The sequence below is a fragment of the Haemorhous mexicanus genome, chromosome 1 (assembly GCF_027477595.1).
Source record: "Haemorhous mexicanus isolate bHaeMex1 chromosome 1, bHaeMex1.pri, whole genome shotgun sequence".
In the NCBI taxonomy this organism is placed as follows: domain Eukaryota; kingdom Metazoa; phylum Chordata; class Aves; order Passeriformes; family Fringillidae; genus Haemorhous; species Haemorhous mexicanus.
This window is the reverse complement of record NC_082341.1, coordinates 60,228,850-60,251,600: the sequence shown is the minus strand read 5'-3', so window position 1 is coordinate 60,251,600 and position 22,751 is coordinate 60,228,850. Positions and strand designations below refer to the sequence as shown.

The window sequence follows — 22,751 nt, the reverse complement described above, 5'->3', positions numbered from 1 at the left end:
TTTCCTGATTCAGTCCATTTGGCTAATTGTTTTTCTTTGTTATATTTTTTTATTTGCAGTTATTACTTTTAAAATTAATAGGCTATAAGGAGCCTGTGCCTGTTAAAGCAGAGCCCTAAGTTTCTGAAAAATGCCATTGTATTTCTCATCTATGATTACCATTAACATGGCTCTTCTGTCATCTTCATTCTCCTGCTGCTCAGAACAGCAGGAGAATGTAATTTTTGCCTGACAGTTTCAATACCATTAAAGATTCAGAATGACAACAGTGGAAGCTTTTTAGCACATAGCTGCTTAAAAGTGAAATATGTTGAGTGACTTGGAAGCTAACTGAACTATTCTTGGAGAGCATACCAGGGAGCTGCATAGGTGCAGAGAGAGTGAGTGGGAACACAGATAATACCACTGACAAAAATCACACTAAATCCTAGGAAATTACGGTACATTTAATTGCATAAAAACAACCTTAGTTTGTAATTCAAAAACAACTGGGGAAAACATAATTATGTATGTAAATATGTACCTTATTGCTCCATGTTCTTCAACAGGACTGTAACATAACTGCAAGGGAAATGTGCTCCAATTTTCCAACTATATAAATACACAGCATGCAGATGGAGAGGATCCAGTGATCAATCACCATATTGCTGACATTATGGAGACTCCATGGCTGAGTGTGAGTGGTGTATCTGCTCAACATTTGATGCATAAAGAAAATGTTATCTGGGTGCCTGTCACCGTAAAGGGGAGATCCCACTGGCTTATGTGTGTGAGAAGCCGTTGGAGGCACACATGAGCACAGAGCCAAGCTTCATTAGAACCAAGACACTTGGGGAGACCAACTGATATCAGTCTTGGAGCATACCTGTGTCTGATCAGACTCCGTAACACCAAAATATTCAGATTTTGATAGATAATATTGGTCAATTGTTGTAAAAGCAAAGATATGTATTTGATGAGAAATGAACATACAAGTTGTTTTGTTAGGAACTTGGATAGGAACTAAATTTGAAAGCACATTCAGCCATTCTTATTTCAAATGACTGTAATGAGGCTTGGATTTGAGTGAGCTGTAATGTTTACCTAATTAAACTAAGTATTCACTTATAGATAAAATAATGCATGCAAAGAAACACTTTGATTTTTAAGTTGGTCTGTGCCCTTTGCATTAATTTTAACCTGAATGAAGGGAGAAGAGTAAGGGGAAAAAAAAGCCAAATTATTTTATGAAGTATACAGAATGTTGCTAATTTATTTAAATAAATTATTTATTTTTATTGCTCTGATTTATTTTGCAATTTTGACTTTATATAACAGTACATTACTTTCTTTAAGGTCAGCATGGATACTTTTTCAAAGAGATGAAGGTATTAATACAGACAACTGTTGTCTTGCTTTCTGTTTTATTTTTGATGAAAATACTGGACACAGTTGTGTCAGGGTCACAACTGAGCCAGCAGACCAGAAGGAATAGCCAAGTCAGATTATAAATGAAACCTTCTTAATCCTAGAGGGGCACAGTAGTAGAGTGCTCCCTGGGGCTGTCTGGAGACACTCTGCAGACTGAAAAGCCTCACTTGGAAAGACTTGAGTTTGCTGTCTTTTGACAAAGGGAATAATTTTTAAGGACAACTATTAGCAATTGAGGTTACAGTTTATAGAAACTTTGTAGGATCAGCATCTTAGAGACCTGTGCACTGGGATCCCCATGCTGGGATTTTCAATAAGCCCATTCCCACGAGTTTCAGTCTCTAAGGAGAGATACTTGCTTACAGTATAACATTTATGAGGTGGTTGCAATGAATTTTCCTGTCAGCAGGAAGTGAATCCCAGTTCTCTTGGACTGCCTAATTTGTCCCAGTTTATTTTAAATTGAAGAGCTCTGCCAGTAATTTTTACCCTTTTTAGGAATTAATCTGGGCATTAAAACTACCTCTTAAAACATTTGGAGAAACACCAGTATTTGACAACCACATTTGCAGAATATCTGCCGACTACCTGTTTTTTTCTGTCTTTCAACAATTTTGGTTTTGCTAGCAAAAATGACATGATTTTGGAGTACTTTCTTGAGCAGAGTAGCAGAGCTAGTAGTCCTTTCTAACAACTAAAGCCTTAATACTCAACACAAAATACTCTCATAAATCTACTACAGACGCTTTGATTTTCTTATGCTGTTTTCAAGAAAAGAAACCATTAAACATAATATCAGGACTTAAGATGTGGTAATTGACCACTGGACCCTCTCCATCTGCATGCTGCATATAATCTGAAATAATTATGAAATTATTTTAATTTAAAAGTGAAGGAAAATGCTTCTGACTCTGGCTGCATTCTTTGGTAGATTATAAGACTGAAAGAAATGCTGATTTGTGTGATATGCAGTATTGTCAATGTATACTCTAGGTTAACAGTTTAGAAATACAAATCAAGGGCAGCAATAGGTCACAAATACTTCTAGTACTGCAAAAGTGTACTAATTAAACAGGAGGATTTTGCTGAGGAAAAATCAACATTATAGTATTTGCTTACATAAAGGGTCCAATATGATATTTTATGATGCTAGTTGAGCCTTTCATTAAAAAATGAAACCCAAATCCTGGTAATGAGCAGGAATACAGTTAGATGAATGCTTGGAAAAGCAAAGACCAGAATCTGCGTCAGCTGCTGAAGTTCCCCAAATGAAAACAGTGTTTGATTTGTCTGTCAAATGTTTTTGCCCTGCTGTGGATTGCTATGCTTAGTTGTCCTGGGTTCCAGAAGTTTTAAGAACATTAAATTTGAGAGAAGAAATGAAGCTAATCAAGTAAAATTTAAAAAAGAGTGCAACTTAAGTAATGTGTATTCCAGAGACCATAATGCATTCAATTCTGCATTAGAAACCCCACACTGCTCATCAGTTTTTCTTTTTTTATCACTTTAGGCTCGCAAATATGAAAGTTTTGAGTTCACTTGCTTAGAAGTGGGTTAATTGTATGGGTCCAAACTCTATTTTACATTCTCTGATTGTATGGTATTTATAGAGCTTTATGAACATGCTAATTTTCTGCCAATATACTTTATGGTAAGAAATCAGAGTTGGATTCCCTTGCCCTCAGAGGAGTAACCAAAAGGGTCACCTCTGCATTGGGAGACACTAGGTGTCCTTTTTTTGTGCAATTAGTATCACTCCAACTGCCATGATGAGAAGTTTCAGGGAGAAGTGTGGTAAGAAGTAGAGCAGTGCATCCTTTCTGTTAGGCTCAAATTCCTTTGAAGAGAAGAGAATTCAAAGAAGAAGAACTTTCCTTTTGGACCACAGCATGTGCCTGTCTTAACAGTCTCCTTTAATAAGGTTAACCTTCATTTTAGCTCAATGGCTTTAAACAAATGTCAGTCAAACATTATTTCCACCACTGCATGTCTTAATTCTTTTTCATTCTTAGTGCAGTGTCCAGAGTCTTAAAATTTTTTGCCCTTCAGAAATACATCAAGCAGAATTCAAGATTCCTTTAGAACTTTATTCCTTTTAGAATATTACTTATTCCCCTTTATCTTGACTTCTATATAGGTTAGAAAAATGTTTATAAGGAGAAGTAAAAGGTAACAGATGCATTGTCTTAAGTGAAAAATGACAAAATTTCCAGATTTTGTCATTTTTCACTTTTGTCATTTTTCAACTGTAAAACTTGACATTTTACAGTTCCTGTAACAAGTATGGTGTCAAAAATAATACAAACAATGAAAGTATTAATTCAAATTTTTATTGTATTTGTAAAATTAATTTATGCAAAAGTTACAGACTGATGTTTTCCTTTGGTTTCTAAATTCCCCTAGTATATTAAAGTACACTGTATATTGTACAGAGGTTTTGTAACACAAGTCAGGACACATAGGATGAATTTGTCATACTCATATTCTGTTGTGTCCAAAGCTATTATTAAAATCAAAGTATTCATAGAAGAAAGGCAAATGCAGTAACTAATTGGACCACCCAGCTCACAGACAAAAATAGAGCATCATTCTCTGTTTTGAATATATGCTATTCTTGCTCATGGGAATACATAGTTGAAGAGAAAAATGTGACTGTTCTTCCTAACATTTGTTATAAATGGAATGCACCATTTACCCTTCTGTAAAGTACTATCCAAAGTAAAAGTCTTGGAATAAAATAACTAAAAAAAAATGCAGTTTATGGTGTCTCTTTTGAAGCATTATTTCAATGTTCAAGGATATAGGCAAGGGAATTGATGTCTGTCTGGTGGAATTTGAAAATGGCCAGACAATACAGTGTGATGAGCAACCAACAAAAGTTGGCTCTGTTTTACACTTGTGCAATGCACTTTATTTATGGAGAATGAATCTGCTTCTTAGGGTAGAAGGTTATCACTTGTAACTCATGCACTAGGTTTTCCAAGTAATTTTTTAAATATGACTTCTGGGAAGTATCACCTTTCACTGATAGCCAGCTAGAGAATATACATCCTTGATGAAAACCAAGTATGACATTAAGAGCAAAGTTTTCTCTAGAACATCTTTCCTGACACCACAGCTTGCCAGCCAGGTCACATTCCAGTCATGTCCCTGCAGCCTGGCGGGTCCCTGCCATCACATCCCGTTATGTGCCACAGAGATGAGGGTGCACTGCCTTGCCCATGCTCCCTGACATCTGGACACCAGGGAAACACTGATTAACTTATTGTACACAGTGAGAGGCTTCTGTCCCCTTCCATTCCATGAAATAAACCCCTACAAATCTGAGTGAAAGAATGCATTAGCAGCATATAACATAAGAGCTGTCCCCAGGGCGAATGTCACTTAATGTTTATAAGTTAATGGTAATAAGAGCAGTAGAGCTAAATTGCCTGGTTAACCTGGGAGTGTTTTAATTGAACAGAAGCCAGAAGGCAAACTTGCATGAAAGTGCAATCTATTACAATGCAAACCACCAGTCAGTACTCCTAGGGTGGAATATAATCCCTGATGGGAGAAGTTATTTATTTTTGCTCAAACTTTTAGTCTCTTTGATGGATTCAGTTGCTTGTAAGCTTGTACATTTCCATGGTTCTTTCCTGACTTGTTCTTAAATGACTTCAGAATCTATTCAATCACCAGTGAAGTCAGTTGAGTTGGTCTGCTGACCTGCCTTTGGCTGGATCATGCCAGAACTATGACATGCATAGAGCAAAATTTGGATCCAGCTCTGAAACTGATGGAAGAGAAAGAGCAATGCCAAAATGAGGTTTGACTTTGACTGATGTTGAATTTTTGATTCAAAATTAGTAACCCCAACTTGGTCTCTTGAGTGCCATCACAAATTCAGCCCCAAATACTGTGAGGAAATTTTGCCCTTTTTGGTGACTGAAGGGAATTAAAAGGCAAGAGAATGTTTCCAGCTGCAGAAGAAACCAGATACCTTCTTCTTGCATTAGTCATCAGTTGCTGTGGAAATTATTAGTCTGTGTGCTGGTAGTCATTATGTAAACACTAATCTGTTAAAAAGTTTTGGTTTTGAAGGAAAAAACTACATGAAATTTAAAAGTAATAGTTAAAAAAGAAAAAAAATAACCAAAACTATATTGTCCCTTACAATATCTAGTCTTACAGCTTTACAGAATGTTACAGAAAATGCTCCTGAAATCACAGAAATCTGTGTCAAACATTTCTAATTTTTTTGAAAACTGAGTATAAGTTCTTGTTAAATTTTCCCACTAAACATGATATATCTAAGACAGCCACAAGCTTTTCAAAATGGAAGATTGCTTGTCGTGGTAAACCAAATATTAGACCAGCAGCAGTAAATATGAGGCCTGCTGTAAGCCACAGATTTCCTGGGACTGATGATCAAGCCCAAAAGGTAATGACTGCTGCTAATGTCACCAGTGCATACTGTTCCTTAGGATCCTACCAAAGACTGTTCATATCCGAGCAATCACTTCAGTTCTCCTAGGGTCATATGATCAGCTTCCTCAGTTTTATTTCCACTCTCTGAGGTGAAAAGAGTGCCTGAGAAAAAAGAAAATAGAAATATTTATAGCTTTGTGTTGTGTGTTTCTCTCTTAAGAAACTGCAGGGTTCCTGGCTGCTGCAGTGGAAGTGTGCAGTAACTGCTCTCTATTTATAGTCCTTCTTTGAGACAGGGATTAGATTGACAAGAAGTCAAGCATTTGACAAGGACAATGCAGTTCATAAAAAGCCTACATGATGGCATAGGGTCACTTTTACTGCAGCTGGCTTATAATGTAATTCAGAAGAAAATTGAAAATTTTATTTCAATTGGCTTGTATTTTGGGGGAGGTTCCAAAGAAGAAGAAGAATCCCAGGCAAGTTCAATCTGACCATATCATGCATAAGAGACTCCACTAATATTTAATGTAAGTGTCTTTCCTTGGTGTGGATTCTTTGCAGTGATTTTTGAGTGCAAACCAGGCACACTCCAGATTTCCCATGCACTAGTTTGTCCATGTGGACTGGGATGGAAGACTGGCTGGTGGGTATGTTGGACCCTTTATTCACTGTGGTGCCTGAAAACCATTTTGCTTTAAGGTGTGTAATGTAACTGTTGAGTTCCGGGGTGTGATTTGATCCTTTCTCTGTAAGGTACCACGCTTTGGATCTCTGTCAATGCAGTCAGTGTCAAGGACATGAGGGGTGGCATCAGGTTATAAACCCACTGCAAATTATTAGAATAGAGGAGCCTGCCCCTTTCTATTGGCTTTATAGGTCTGGGCAGTGGGAGTCCTCTATCTGTACATATCTTACTAGAGCCACACACATTCTCTTGGTTGCTCTGGGAAGATAACTGGTTCTATCCCTGGTTATATACTCTTCCAAAATAATTTCTTACAGAAGGGAAAGAGAAGAAAAGTGGCCACAGAACATTGATCATGCTTACCTGCTTTCACATCATGCATGTAAACTGGTATGGCAGCTGCAAAGCATGAACTACTATTATTTAGCTGAAAACCATGGCCAAAAATTAGAGTAGTAGAGTCCACATGTGCTATATGTGTGTGTACATGTGTGTGTGCAACAATCTCACAGTTATGAATACTGAAGAATTTTGAGATGAACCAAGATAATCCATTAATGAAACACAGCTCTAAGGGGATGGAAATTTGCACCAAAACCTCCTAAAATAATAAATTAATTATTTGTTTGTCTATGAAAATTATTTTAAAATAAAAGTCTGCAGATGTAACTTGCCACTTACCAAATACATAAGCAATATTAACAGACATGGCACAGTACAATGACACTGACATAAAATTTTTGGTGTTTTTTTTTTTTTTTTGTTTGTTTTGTTTTGTTTTTTTTTTTTCTGGGGAATGTTAATTGGTGATCAAAAGATGAGAATTACACAGTCTTTGGGAATTAGCCTTTATGAGTTATGAGGATGTCACAGATCACTAAGCTTAGCTAAATGGATCAAAAGCACACATTAGATTTGGCAGTAATTAGTCATAATTTGCTTGATTTTGTTCAAAATGAAGTTATTTTCAGTTAGAAGGAAGTATATTCATATTGTTGGAAGAAAAAAAAATCTCCATTCATGTTCCTGCCCAAGTTTTTTTAAACCACTGATGACAGAGTGGTGCCAAAGAATACATCATAGATTTTGAATGAAATGAAGTAGATGCTGTGAAGAGTCTTCAGTTTTCTGATTAGCTTTTTCTATTAACCACATTTTCCCTGGTGCATAACATAGGCTCTGGAAATATTAAATAGATTAAATAGGTACAAAATTCTAATCTAGTGAGCTTCTTCACACAAAATATGATTAAACTGTGGAACTTACTGGCCCAGGAATTTGTTCAGATAGATAGCAGCAAAAACCAAACTGACTGATTGTATGGCAATCAGCAATATTAAAGTTACCAAGGCATACAGGAGTCAGTGGAAATTTTGGAGTCCATGTAGGTTTCTGCTTCAAAATCTAAACTAAAAAATTATATATAATGCAGAGAGTGACTTTGAAGTCAAAGTCACATAATTGTGTGAATGCTTCTTGTAAATCATGTATAACTTTCAACTTTCATTTGGTCTTTTTAATACACAATATTTTTGGGTTCTTTTACCTCATCAAATAAATATATTGACTGATGGAGATTGAGAAGGTACTTAAGAAGGAGAAGTACTAGCTTTCCTGAGTATGACCTCTGAGAAGAGAGTAATAAACTGTCATTAAGTCTAGAGGAAAATATCTGAAACTGAAGTGAAATTTTCCCTAAAGGAGCTCTTTAAGCTCCTTGGCCATAGCAGATTTCTGTGAGGGTCAAAGGAAGGATTAGAGAAGGGGAAAAGAGTTCTTAACAAATACAGCCTCAAACATTCCCCTGCTTTTCCAAAAGAAAAGCTACTGACAGTAAAAAAACAATAAAATAAAAATCTGGACACTCCAAGCCTTGTCTGGCTGTGAAGTAGCTGGCTGAGGTATTTTAGTGTAACTCTGCTTTGCCAGACATTTAATGCTTATTCTTACAGAACCAGCAGGTTACAAGTGAGCTAATTTCAAGAAACACTTTACATGTTTGCAGTGTATGTGATGTGCCAGCAATCTTAGAATGGGAATGGGATGGCCCTGGTGTCAGGTAGCTCGTGCTCACTTAGATCTGTAAATCTGAAGCACTTCCTGCATTAAGCAATATGCTTTGTTCTCTGCAAGCAAAATGTATTTTGGTCTTTGAGAGGACTTGAAATTATATGTAAGGCAAGTTGGTTTAGATTGGATATAAGGAAGAGATTTTTTTGTGGTGAGAGTGGTGGGATCCTGGAACAGGTTGCCCAGAGGAATTTTGTGTGCACCATCATTGGAAGTTTTCAGCGTCTGGCTGGATGGGGCTTTGAGAAACTGAATGTAGTGTGAGATACGCCTTCACCTGGCAGGATAATGGCACTAGATGATCTTTGATGGCCCCTTCCAACCCAAATCATCCTGTGATTCTATGTTTCTATGTCTCTTCTGGCGGTTTTTTTTTTGTTGTTGTTTTTGTTGGTTTTATTTTTTTTTGGTTTTTTTTTGGGTTTTTTTTTTTTGTGAATCAAGTAGTTTGATGATTTGGTATTTATGTTCCTGGACTGCAATGGTTTAAACAGATTCCCAAATTCCCCAAGATATTTATGCTGATATTATGTGAAACAATGTTTACAAAAGTAACATAATTTAGAAGAATACAAACACTGACTGTGGATCAGGTATTGACTTTCATTTTAAGCTTCTTATTTGCCATTTTCAAAACTTTTCAGTAAGGCAACTGATTTTTTTTCTTGTTTTTTGGTCATGAATTGTGAGGATTGTTTCTTTGCTGCCTGGTCACAGGCTTGCTTACATAACCTAATCTACCTGATCCTCATTTCCTGTTAGATTAATACCAGCCGAAATTTCCTTGTGATTTTTCTTCTAAATCATGACGCAAATTTTGGGGAAACCAAGGTCAAAAATTGATTGCTACAGCGATTTTGTAAGCAGTTGCCATTTCGCTGGCCGCAAATAACCTGAAATTATCAAAGGCTAAGAGTTTGATTCATCATCACAATATTCCAGTTTTATTCTGCAGTAAATCCACTGATTTGACTGAGCAACTCTGAAAAAAAGATTAGAGGTGATGAATTATGTTTGGGTGTTTTCAAAATTTTCTGAATATAAAAATTATATAGTAAATAAAGTTTGCTCTTCACAGAGTCATTATGTGGGGAAACCTACTTTCTGTGAATGTAAAAATGCAAACCTGGCAGCAGTTAAAAGAAAAACATTAGAGTGTAGGGAGTTGGATTGGATAGCTCAGTTAATTATTTGCTTTGCAGTACTGTTGTTGATGTTCCTGGATCTCTCAGGATCCCTTTGGAAATAAATTAATACATCTTTTGGGAAAGAGGTACATGGAGCAGAGCTAGGATTATACTTTAATAAATTCAGAGAAGGGATTATACTTTAATAAATTCAGAACTATATCCTGAGTATACTTTGTTCTCATAAGCAAAGAGGGAACTTCCAGAATCAACTGAGGTGATTTCCTTCCACCTTAAACTGGCCAACCTCTCAGAGTCTGGACACTCAGTACTTCCTAAAACCAGGATCCTTTAAGGCTAATGGTAGAATCAAGTACTCTTAATTTAGCTCTAGTGCTCTGTCCCCTGGACCATCTCTCCTTGGCTGTTCATTATGTATTCTAATTAATTTTTTAACTCTGCATATTTTTACCCTATTGTACTTCCTCCAATGCCTTCATTCCCTCTTGGATACAGACATGTTCTTTACATTCTAATTCAGCTTCCTCTTGTGAATTAGCTTTCAACTGGAAAACTAATTTTATTTTGCAAATAAACTTAAGACAGTTGACTCTTGCTGACTTTATGTTTCTAATAACTGAAACACTCTTTTGGCTTCTGCTTTGCTTACCCAAAGAGTACACTGTCATTTTGTAGGCCTGTCTACTGAGGTGGTCCCCCAAATGAGGACAGCTGTACTTTACTAGTTGGCTGTATGGATTCAGTTATGTAAGGAACATAAAAATTCCCTTGGATTGTTAACAAACAGTGCTACATTATTAAAAGAAAAAAAGTAATATTTTCATGATTTTAATGAAACATTGTCTTCTTTGCCATAGCCATATATGAGGAAGAACCCCGTGATATGTCTTACTTCACTAATGTTCTCTTCTGGGAATCAGTAAAGGTATGACAACTTAAGTCAAGCTAATAGTGCCAGATAATTAATGACAAGTGTTGTGTACAGATAACAACAGTTATGCTGCCTTGGATGGACAATTCAATGGATATTTTCCATGCTCTACACAGAACTGCTAACATCCACATTTATGTTGCCAGCTGTGCAGGGAAAAATATTAGTGTCTTGTGTAAAAAATTAAAAATGTAAGTCAAACAGGGCATACATCCTGTTCTTGTATTAATCTTTAGGCTACAATATGCCCCCTTCTGTTGCATGCTGAAGATTTTCATGTTCCAGTTCTTTCCAGTATTTTAGTTTCCTGTAGAGAAATCCATCCTTTGGCATTCTGTACTTGTGTGTGGTGCAGAATCCTGATATTCACAGTTTGCAGTCTGCAGCAGAACTGAATTTTGTCTTCCCTGGGGGGAGAGTTTCGGGTTGCAGGCCTTTTCCTGACAAGGACACAGACATCGTCAGGTTCTACATCACTAAAGACATATAATCCAAAATTTATTTGGACTTTGGAAAAATCTATTTGGCTTGATGCAAACTGTGATTTTTTTTTTGCTCCAGATAAACCCTGGGTAGGGGACTGAGAATATAGTATGCTGTGTACTGATGGGTTACTCCATGTTACAGAATTTCATGTGCTTACCTCCTCTTGCATAAAAGCAAGGCAGGAGACTTTCTGTAATAAGGACGTGTCAGGTCTAACACTTTCTGAGATGAATTCTTTATCTGTATTGGCCTGATCTATTTTTTTTTCTCCTTGGAGAGCTCATGAATGTATCTATGTTACATACCCAGGATGGTGCTTGAATTATAACCATGAGTAATTGCACGGAGAAACATGCACTTGCTCTATGCCCCCCAAAGTGAATAAACCAGTAAGTCTCCTGTACCTAGTTCATCTGCAGGAAATTGCTGCAATAATCAAGAAAAGCTGAGTGATGAACAAAGACAGGGCAGTGATATACACATTTCTCGAAATGCTGATTCAGCAGAGACGAGTCCTTGTTTGGAAACTTTGGAGATATATTACAACAATTTATTATTGAAGATGAGCTTATGGTTTGAGAAATTATAAAGTTGAAGAGAATAGTGAAGAAAAGTGGAGCTGTTGTTACCTCTCATCACTGGTGGTACCAAACTGAAGTAAATTTGGGTATTCATGAGCAAAAGCATTTAGAGGACTTTGAATAAAGCAGATCTTTGCAGGGATCTGAGGTCTTCTACTTATTTCTGACATATTTTCCATGTAAGTGCTTTTCCATATTTTCCATTTTCTGACATATTTTTGATGTAAGTGCTTGACAACTTAATTGGGATTCTAGCACATGACTTGGCTGACTACTGTAACTGGTGCAATGAATTCTCCAACAGAAAAATATGATTTCTCTGAATCTGTGAAGACAGCAGTAGAGCAATCTTTGAAAAAGATTCATCCCACATCTGGATTTTGGTTTATTAAATGAAACATATTATTTGGTATGTCCAAAGGATATCATGTTAATAAAAAAATACTGTATTTCTTTTGTAAAATAGTAATTAAAACATCCCTGGAAAGTAATGATTGCTTCATGAATAAGAGCAAGATTTGGAATGAGTGTGAGAGAGAAACAGGAATGAAGAGAAAATCAATAATAACTTTGTTATTTTTTTTAGTTGCTCTTTTTATAAAAAACCCCTCTCTGGACCACTTAGATCACATCTCATTGAGACATTTAATTTCCATCTGCAAACTATAATTTCCTATGGGATTTGTAATGGAAAAGCTGGATTCAAATGTAATTTGACTATATCACACTGTTCTCAGGGAGTTTACAGTATCTTTGTTTTGGAAACCATTCTCTTTTAGAAAATGCTACAGAACAGCTGTTTTACTTTTTCAGTTCATAGCTGGGCAGAAGTAGCTGTAAAATAAGATTTAAATCCTGTACTCAAACTGCTGCATGGGGATAGCAAAACTGCTGTATAGATCAACTTTAATTTTGTCATAGAGTCTGCAAGGAGCAACATTACATTCTGGAAAGGTTTTCAGTGGCTTGCTGAGTATATGGATCCAAGCACGATGTTTGGCTTTGGGTTCTGTTCATTGTATGTGAAACTGGAGAGCCCAAGTACAGTTCTTAGCCATCACATGGGGAGAGAAAATTATGCACTTTTGTTGTTTATGAATCACATCCTGGTTTTCCAGAAACAGGAAAATATTTCATTTTCTAAAATTCACAGTCAAAGGCTGAATGCAGGAATCACAAGTTTAGGGTAAGCTCTGGCTTAAAGATTAGTTCTGTGAACTAATGAGTTATCTCAACTTCATCTGACTTTAGAAAACATTCTGCTACCTGGCATCTACTAAAGCACAACATTTTACAGGGAAAAAGATGTAAAGCATTAGTAACTTCAAGGAATTGCCGGATTAAAATGTATCTGACTGGATCAGTCAATAAAAATCATTGAGTTTTTTTTGTTGAGTGATACTTAGGTGTTCTAGAATAATGTCTTTTTGCTTTCTCACTGTATTACTACAAGACTATTAATCTTTCAGCAGACCAGTCTAGAGTTGATTACCTCTGTGGTTCCCTGAGGAGTAGATAGTTAGTCAGAACAGACAAAGAGGCCACAGACATATGTACCTATATGTACATATCACAAATTCCTGTCTCTCTGCTTTAGAATAGATTTTTCTAATCAAAATCAAACAATTCAGCAACATTAAAGGAATGTGTAATGTTTGGTTGCATTGCAAATGTATAGGTATAAGTGATGAAATTATCATAATTAATATGCATTCAAAGAACACTGCCATATTAGAAGAGCAGTGGAAACAGCCCAAGTTAAAAACAGCTACAGAAATCAAAATAAAACCCATTGGATTATAGAGGTAGGAAAGAACACAGTACATGCCATCACATTATGGAGTTTACGACCATATGGCAACAATGTAAGAACAATGGAAAAATATAGTAAAGAAGAAAGGTGAAGTATTGCAATTCATAGAAGCTTACAATGTCAATGAAATTGGCTCAGTCGGTTGCAGGAAGATCATGCAAAAGTCTCACAATGGTCCTGAACAGGACAGTTTCTACTTTAGATTCTAAGGGACAAAAGTGTTTTTAAATAATTGAAGAACTTTACTGTATGAAAATACTTTATGTTTGCTGCATGATAAAGATGTTGCTCCAGTTATACAGATACAAAGTGGTGACCTCTGATCCCTCTGAGCCTGAGTCTACTTGAGTTGTTTAGTTTTGTTCCCAAAAGGAGACACGCTCATACATTCATCCATTGTCAACCTTCCAGACTTTCTGAATGCACTGAACTCCAGCACACAAACAGACAACATCCAATAGTTATTTAGCCACTTTAAGGATTGTGGGGTTGAACAACAAATGTTTATAATTGATCTGTTAATCCCAGAGGTTCAGAACACTAGCACAGGAAAATTCTTATGTGTAGTGGTACAACAGCATTGCCACAATAACATTTCCAATGGGTTTTATTAAAATGGAAAGGACAACTTTGTGGTTGTAAGGAAACTTCTCAAAAAGAGAAGAGAATCAATATTTCTTAGGTGAGTAACAAACTTAGATGTTTCCTTTTAGCACTAAGAAAAGATATAAGGTTCCTATCTCAGTATGAAAACTAATTCCAAAGGGATTAAACCTTCAGCAAAATTGAATCATTTTAGTATCTTTAGTTTTACAGATAAGGATAGCAACATCCTTTTTGATTGAATGCCTGTTTGAAATACTCAGTTCTTCTGAATATTTGATAACCTGGTATCTTCAAAAAGCCAGACTTGCTGTTGGCACTGGAGCCTATGCTAGTTTATTACTAGGGAAGGTTTACATTCTAATTGAATTAGCAGGGAAGTAAGGAAACAAAAGAAACATTATGTCAATATGAAACATTATGTCAATATACTATCTCCTTCATCAGACTCCAACAGTTACTTTCCTTTTTAGTGCTCCCTGCAGTATAACCAAGTTAGATAGATAATGCATTACCTCCAAGACCATTGTTCTCTTGAACAAATGTTGCAAAGATAAACAATTGTTATGCTGTTGTTCTGTTTAAACAAGCATGCAAACATGAACAAATTCTTCTGAATGAAATCAATATTTAAATCATAGACTGGGTAAAATCATTCTTTATCAGATACCACTGGATATGGAATAATGAAATGATGTAATGACTACACTCCTGTTGTAATGTGTTACAGAGAATCATGGTTATTGTTTTTACTGCTGGAAGCAAAGCAATGCCAGACACAGGTATTCTGTGACTCTCTTTTTCTTTAACACAATATTTTTACACAATTAATCTCCTTGCAAAACAGGAGGTGAAATGTGAATGGGAAAACTAGTGAAAGAAAATACTAGTTGTAGGCAAGAGGGTGTTTCCCTTTTACTGAAGGAAAAGTGCTGATCACTTTATTTATAGGAAGTGATCAACAAAGAAGAGTATGCAAAAGACCAAATTGCATTTTGATAATTTGGCCCAGACCCTCAGAACAAGCTGACTTATTCTGAGTTCAGTGAAGAGCAGGCTGTATAAGAAGATTCAATTCACTTTCTTACAGTACAAACCCCTACACATCCAGCTACATCTCTAGAGGTTTCCATCCTGTTTCTTCCTAAATAGCATGATTTCATATGGCTGCACTTGCAGTCCTTTTTATTTTTTTTTCCTTTTTCCAGTAGAACTGTGACAGCATAAAATTATTTTGCTGTAGATGAAAACAGATTTTACAGTAGATGTTCCAGAATATCATTAGAGTCTGTAGCAGCTCCAACCTGACACAGCCTTTGTGCTGTGCTGGAAATCAGATTAGCCTTCTTTTAGCAGTGTATGATGTCAGCTCCTTGTATCAAAACATATAGCACATTCAAAGCAAGGCTATTTTGAGGCCTTATTATTTAGAACTTACATATATTGTTCACTGGAGAGAATGGAAGATTGTCTGTATATCCTGATCTTACATGGCTGTTATTACTTAAGATTAGTACAGGAATTAAATTGGAATGGGATGACTCCTCTCTTCCTGAGCAGCATCTGATCCAAGTGTATGTTCTGTCTAAATGACATAGCCTCTCTTAATCAAGGAGTTGGCCAGATTTGTTGCATTTGTTGTTTCTAGCTCCAAATTTCATCTTTAAAATTAGAAACAGTCTTCCTGCTCCTCCATGGCTGTATTGACCAGCTGCTGTAAGTAATGCTTGCTGTTTCAGTAGTGCATGGAGAGTGCTCTGTGCACAAGTACAGCACTCCTGCTATTGCCATAGCCTGGGTGTATGTGCTACCAAACACAACAAAGTCCCTGGGTTTTGACATAGAAAATGTGTGTGAATGTGATCCAATTAAAGAAGAGCAATATGTTGTGGATTAATAGATTGATTTAGCCTATGGATGCCTTAATTTAGCCTTAATTCTCTGTGGTGAGAATTGCCTGTTACTTTGTCAGCAAATACATGGGCATGAGTATAATAATCTGGCAATTAAAATAAATACAGATTCTCTCCTGTTTGCAGCTTGAAGCTTGGCTCACGTGTTTGGTAAAGCAAAATCATGGCCGCATTAAAAGCTGTTTTTAATATGGAAACCTAATTTTAAAATGCAAGGAATCTTGACTATTTACTTTGTGCTTTCCAGTTAGTACTTCTTGAACACTCATGTATTCCATTTAAGAACATGGTGACTATTAAAAGTAAAACAAATTCCTATTTTCAGTATCCATGTTTTAATTTCAGGATTTTACTTTTTAAAAAAGCTCAACTTTTTAGCTGTAAATTCTAGTCTGTTGTTAACCAAGACTTTCAAGTAACTACAACTAAACAGTTATCAAACAATCTGATTATGTACTTGGTCCTCAGTAATGTGCTGATCAAGTTTTGAACTAGAAGTTTGGACCAGAGAGCATTGAGAGGTACCTTCCAACCATGGTGATGCACTGATTCTTTGCTTCTACTCATTTTAACTGTAAGCTTTCACTTAAATTCAGATATATACAAATGCTCTAGCTATCTCCTAATTAGATTTTTTAAGGAAAAATCTGGAAATAAATTAATTGGTGAATTTTATTTATCTTGCTTCAGGCTTTGTTTATAGAGCTTTAAAAAAAGAGAAACCATAAACCATGTAGGAAGAAAGGGTTATTTAGGAAAAGAAAACTTAAAATTCTTGAATATAATTGAAGAAATTTATGTTGGTATAGAGCACCTATGAAACTATGTCACATGTAGTGCAGTCACATTATACCTTTACCTACCTCTAAAATAGGTATGTTGTACATCTGAGAATTTTTTCAGCTGCTTGACACTTCTGTTACTTAGTAGAAATTACCTCCTTTCCTCTAGTAAAAAGACTTTTCATTAATATCTTCCTCCTCAGTCACATCTATGTATGTTATCCAAGGAACAATTTAATAAAGGCCAGAATTTCTCTAATTTTTCTCTTATCTAGGAAGAGTTAGAATTGAGTGAAATATGCCCTGCAATTGCTCACAAACCCAGAATCAGTCTTGTTAGAACAATGCAGTCAAATCATTAACATAATTACAAAGTCTGTCTGAGAATTGGAGCACAATTTGCATCTTTACTGCATATTTCATGTTTGAAGTTCAGCTCTAGCTCCCTCTTTATGGTCTTGGTCCAGTTAAATATTTTCTCTCAGAAAATCCAGATCCAAAGGTAATGTGGTTATTTCCCTTTGAGAATATTTAACATCTGGCTTGATTCAAATACTTAAACTGCCAAAAGCAAAAACTTCAAAGCATAAAAGGGAAAGATTATTTCAATTTTAATGCTTTCAGGAGATATTCACAGTTACATAAAATCCTGTTCACTCACGCTCAACAAGTCCTCCTCAAGGATGGGGAGACCTGTTTCAAAGGCACCTGACAGTCCCTGCCAGTGTAAGTCATTGCACCTATGGGTGTTGAGATATGACAGCAAATTTGGAAGAAAACTAAGGAGTCGCAAGGCTGGCAAAAATTTGTCTGCAGTGCTAACAAAGACAAATATTTCAGAGTGAAGACTGTTGGACTACTATGAGACTGGGGCATGTGTGCCATCGTTACAGGCAAGCGAAAGGCCAGAACTGAAAGGGAAACCTGTCCAGACATCCTGAAGAGCTGAATGCAGTGTTCTCACTACTACGGGGAGAAAAATTTGGTGTGGAGAAGTAACCACTGCTCTTGGAGTAGGAAGTGCTAAAGTCCAAAGTACCTGTTATCTTAAATATGAACATTCTTTTGGAGCTTTGCAGATGGCAAAATGAGCAGAGGAGCCATGCTGTGATCTTTCCCACCATATAGAGAAGCTACCTGTCTCTCTAGCTATACTTAAGAGCAATTTACCTGAATATGAACCCTAAGACAAATGCAAGTTATACTCATCAGATAAAATTTGGGCTTTATAATTACAGATTAATGCAAAATATTTTGTTTCTGTATCTGTGATAAGAGACCAGCAAGCAAGTATTTTATATTAGCTGAAAAATAATCCTTGCATCTATTTTAAACAGAAACTGCTTGGAGAATTATTCTTGACATCATAGAATATCTGTAACCTTTGAGATTCTAGGTAGCTGTTAGGACCACAGATTGTTAAACAATGAAGCTGCAGAATGTTAAGTTCCTGTCTTGAAGATGTTACAATCTTAAGTAGGCAAAACCAATGAGAGACAAAGACATAAAGGACACAAAGAGCCTCAGAAGGAAAGTTCATAGTAATGATAAAAACAGAAAGAACTTTTTTCTTTGCAAAGTATTGCTGTCTTATCACCTCAAATTGCTCTACAGACATTAAGCAACTTATGATGAGGATCTTTTTTCAGAAAGTGCAATTTATTTCTGTCTACAACTATGTTCAAATGAAACTTTCAACATGCATCTTGTTTGCAAAGTCTCAGCTTTCTGCCCATAGACTGTGTATCTTTCATTCCTAGAATCCTGAGCATTGGAATTGTGACTGACAAATGAGAGGATATGTTTTACATGAACACATCCTGAGCTTTATTTCTAGATGGCAACCAATGAAAGCCATTGATATCAGTAGCTGATAATGTGAAGAACAGGTGCTTTGCTGATCATAATTTTGCTTTGCTGCTTAGAGTTTGTGCTTTGCTTCATAACCCAAAGAGAGAGGGAAAGGTTTTAAACATGAACTGAACAATGTTTCTAATGCAGATCTTAGCTGATTGAAATTAGTTACAAGGATTTACAGCTGCTGATGACCTGTCCCAAATTGTGATACTGAGTTTTGAACACCTCTTGTTTTGGCTAGTGCTTTGTCTGAGTGTGCTGAGCTGCCTACTGTAACAGCTTACAGTAGATTATAGTGGCTTTTCCACCTAGCACAGAAAGTCTTACATTTTTTTTACCTTGATAGATAAAGAGCTAAATAATATTCTTATGAAATTTTTGTTAATTAGGTGTATAAGAGATCACAATCATAACAAGAGAGACCAAGCTGGAGAACATCTTTGTAATCTTCAGGTTATACTGGAATTGTGTATTTACATATTTGGTTTTATGTAACTTGAAATACTTGCAATCCATGCTTTCTTCCAAGCAATTCACAGACAATAATAAAAATAAAAGCTCAAAAGTATGAAGCCTAGCAAATCCCAAAGCAAAGCACAATCTTTTACGTCATATCTACTGCTCTTTATAGAGATGTCTATTTCAAAATTGTTTTCCACACTGAGGTGGAAACATTATATATCTGTTAGTTAAGAAGTAAGACTTTCCCTCAGCAATGTCAGACATCCTTTCCAAAAAAGTTTTCAGTGTTCATTATTCTCATTATAAAAATAATAGCAGTTTAATATGGGACCTTATACGCTTAGAAAGTGAATAATGGATGTATAGAAAAATATGCTAAGGAAATAGCACTGCATTACAGTATCAGTGCTGAACTGATTAACAAATTAATAACCTGGTGGTTTTGTGCTGTCTGTTGGTTACATATATAGGAATTCTTCTTTTTTCTCTGTAATGCAGTCTCGGGAAGGTTTGAAATGTTCATGAGGAGTAATTTGCTAATGATTAGGGATTGAGAGTGTTGGTGGGTCTCAAGTGTCTGGTACCTTTCTGATGTTACACCTTTCCTGTTTCATCTGTTTCCATTTTGTTGCCTGCTTGGGAAATGAAGGATTCTCTTTGTTCAGCGGACTGTGTTTGCATCATATTGACTCAAAGTTATGCATATAGTAAACTGACTTTGAAATAGCAAAAGAGGGAAATGATCTCTCTCTCTGTCCCTTTTCCACTGAACAGAATTTGAAAAACTAGATCCTCTGATCCAGACTTGCAAGGTGATGAGGCTTTCCATATCTGATAAAATCCAGTTGCAAGAGGCTTACAGAAAGGATACAAGTTCCACAGCTGGTGACTTAGCTAGTGTATTTGCATTTGTACCTCTTTATTGCCTATGCAAACTACATCAGTTCATGCCTTTACCAGGAGTTATAATTTCTCATGTTTTTTTTTCTTCCTGTCTGCAGTACATAATATTTTAATCACTGAAGCAAATACATGGAGACCAAATATATCCTTTATGTAACTCTTCAGAACAGTTTGTACTTGAGCTGCTCTCTGATTCACTGAGCTACTAGGTAACCTCTGACATTTAGTACTTTTAGAAAAGAAAGGACAGAAGTGATAAACAGTCTGTGAGTTTCCAGTACCTTAAGGGAGCTAACAAGAAAAATGTAAAAAGACTACAGGAGTATGTAGTGACAGGACAAGAAGGTATGGCTTGAAGCTAAAAGAGAATGGGCTTCAATCAGATGTTAGGAAAAAGCTGCAAGTGGGAGGATGGTGAGACACAGGTTGCCCAGAGGAGTTGGGGTGACCCATCCCAGGAAGTGTTCAAGGCCAGGCTGGATGGGACTCTGAGCAGCCTTGTCTAGTGCACGGTGTCCATGCCCATGGCAGGGAGGCTGGAATGAGATGATCTTTGAGTCCCTTCCAACCCAAATCATTCTATGGCTCATCTGTCTGGGCTCTGGATTTTTCTAAGACACAATCCATATGCCATCTTGTCTGTGGAAGAATGTGCTTTGCTCTATGTTTTTGAAATTATTGTCATGTGGCACTCATATAAGTGGCTCCTTAAAATGTGCCAGAACTCCTGCAAGTAAATTAAGTTGTGGCTGTTGTGGTTTTGTAATGATTTTCCTGAAGCATAATATTCTACCCCTTTGGGCATTTCTTTTTAGTTTCATTTTCTTCAAGCCTGTACAGCAACAGACAAAACCAGCATAAATACATTGTACCCTTTCTTTGTTACCATTAGCATTTCTCATTAGCATTTTGTTCTCTGTTTACATCTGCAACTATTTATTGGTGATACATTGGTCTGGACAATCTGTGTTTTGGAACTTCAATATTTGATACAATTTTTCTGCTTCTTTGACGCTACATAACCTTCAGGTATGTAGTTTTCCTAATATTTGTGTTACTTTTATAGTGGATGGGGAGGGTTGGCATTTGGCACAAACAAGTTATTAATAAGCTTGCATTTGTATTTAATTTATATTTAATTTTTTTATTTATGTAAGTAGATAAAGACTTTTGCAATTTAGACTTGCTGATAACCATGGTTATTGATTGCCAGAATAGGTTCAGTGTGGTATTAGCTTATTTTTAACCTCCGTAGTATAAAAATCTGATGACTATTTTTTTTTATAAGTACTAACAGTAATATTATTAAAGGGTGAATGACTAAATTAAGACATTATAAATCCTTAAAAATTATAGCTATGCCACCTACATGAGTAGCTGATGATTACAAAAGAGTTTTCCTGTGGTTTTTTTGTGGGGAAGAATAAAACCTTACTGATGATGTATTCCTCAATGCCAAGAGATAATTAATTTTTTCGTACAGTTGAGCAGTTTTGTATCAGTTATTCTGCTCCACAACTTCTCCTTTATAAAAAATCTGCTATTTATGATGGTATAGTTCATTGTTTGCTGTTGCATAGAGGTAGAACCTTACAAAAGGAAAGCCTTGTAAAACCATAGCTCAGACCTTTTACTCTGGCTAAGTAGAAAAGGACTAGGGGAAAGTGAGACAGTGAAACTAGAGGTAGCTAAACGAGTTCTGGAACCATTGTGTGTTCACAGCGTGGTGTATGGTGGTTGGTTGAATTATGTTTGTTATTATTTAAAGCTATGCAACTGATAAAGGCCTGACTGCTTCAGAAGCCTGGCTTTTGCAACAAAGCAGCTCTCCTTTGCACTTGCCTGGGGACTCTGCGTCACTACGGACCCTCACTCCCAGTTTGCTTTATCTCCTACCTGCCTCCTACACTAGAGGATTCTGTGTAGCCCTTCATATGAATTTCAGCAAGAACTCGTTTTCCTCCACCTTTTCCTTCTGGATGTCTTTTAGTGAAAGAATCAGCAGTTCAACATGGACCAATGTTGCCTTAGTGTGACAGTCCCAATTTGTGGCATATTATATATGCTGTGCTATAAACTCATGCTATGTTTGTAACTTTAAACATAGTTTCATCAGGTACATCCATTAATCATGGTGTTTTCCCTACTTTGGATATCAGATACTTACTGAACAGAATTACTTGCTTTCAGATGACAAGTACTGGCTATTTATTTCTTAACTTTTGGCTTTTATTCCATATTCTCAACTGAGAATAAGTTAATGATAACCACGGTTTGTGATAATCTTGATGTTCTATCCATAGAACATCAAGATTATCACAAACCATAGATAATCATGGATTTGAAGCGTGAATGTTGAAAATTGTCCTCCATCCCCCAACAAATAAACATGTGGCATTCAGAAATAGGACTCTGTCATCATGAAAAAAGCATATTCAAAGCTGACATTGGAGCAAACTGAAATCACCACATCAACACTGCAGCAATTAACACCTAGGATTTTCAGAAGTAGGTGGTATCACTGAGTATTGCATTTGTTTGGTGGATCCTCTGTAAGAACTTTTAAAAATACTTCATCTCCTGTGGCTCAGTGCTAGGCAAATTAAAAGAAACTTGCACTTGGAAATCCCAGCTTCACAAGTAGCCTAAGTGGCACTACTAATTGTATAATTTGCTGCCTACAATACCTTTATT

General features: G+C 36.2%; 1 long non-coding RNA gene across 1 annotated transcript in view; it reads left to right on the top strand.

The window, feature by feature from the left end:
• The first annotated feature begins 20,986 nt into the window (after nt 1–20,986).
• The window catches only part of LOC132329521 (uncharacterized), a 38,467-nt gene continuing 36,702 nt past the window's right edge, over nt 20,987–22,751 (top strand). Inside the window, exon 1 of the long non-coding RNA XR_009487076.1 lies at nt 20,987–21,086. This is a non-coding gene — a long non-coding RNA (uncharacterized LOC132329521). The remainder of the gene's footprint in view (nt 21,087–22,751) is intronic.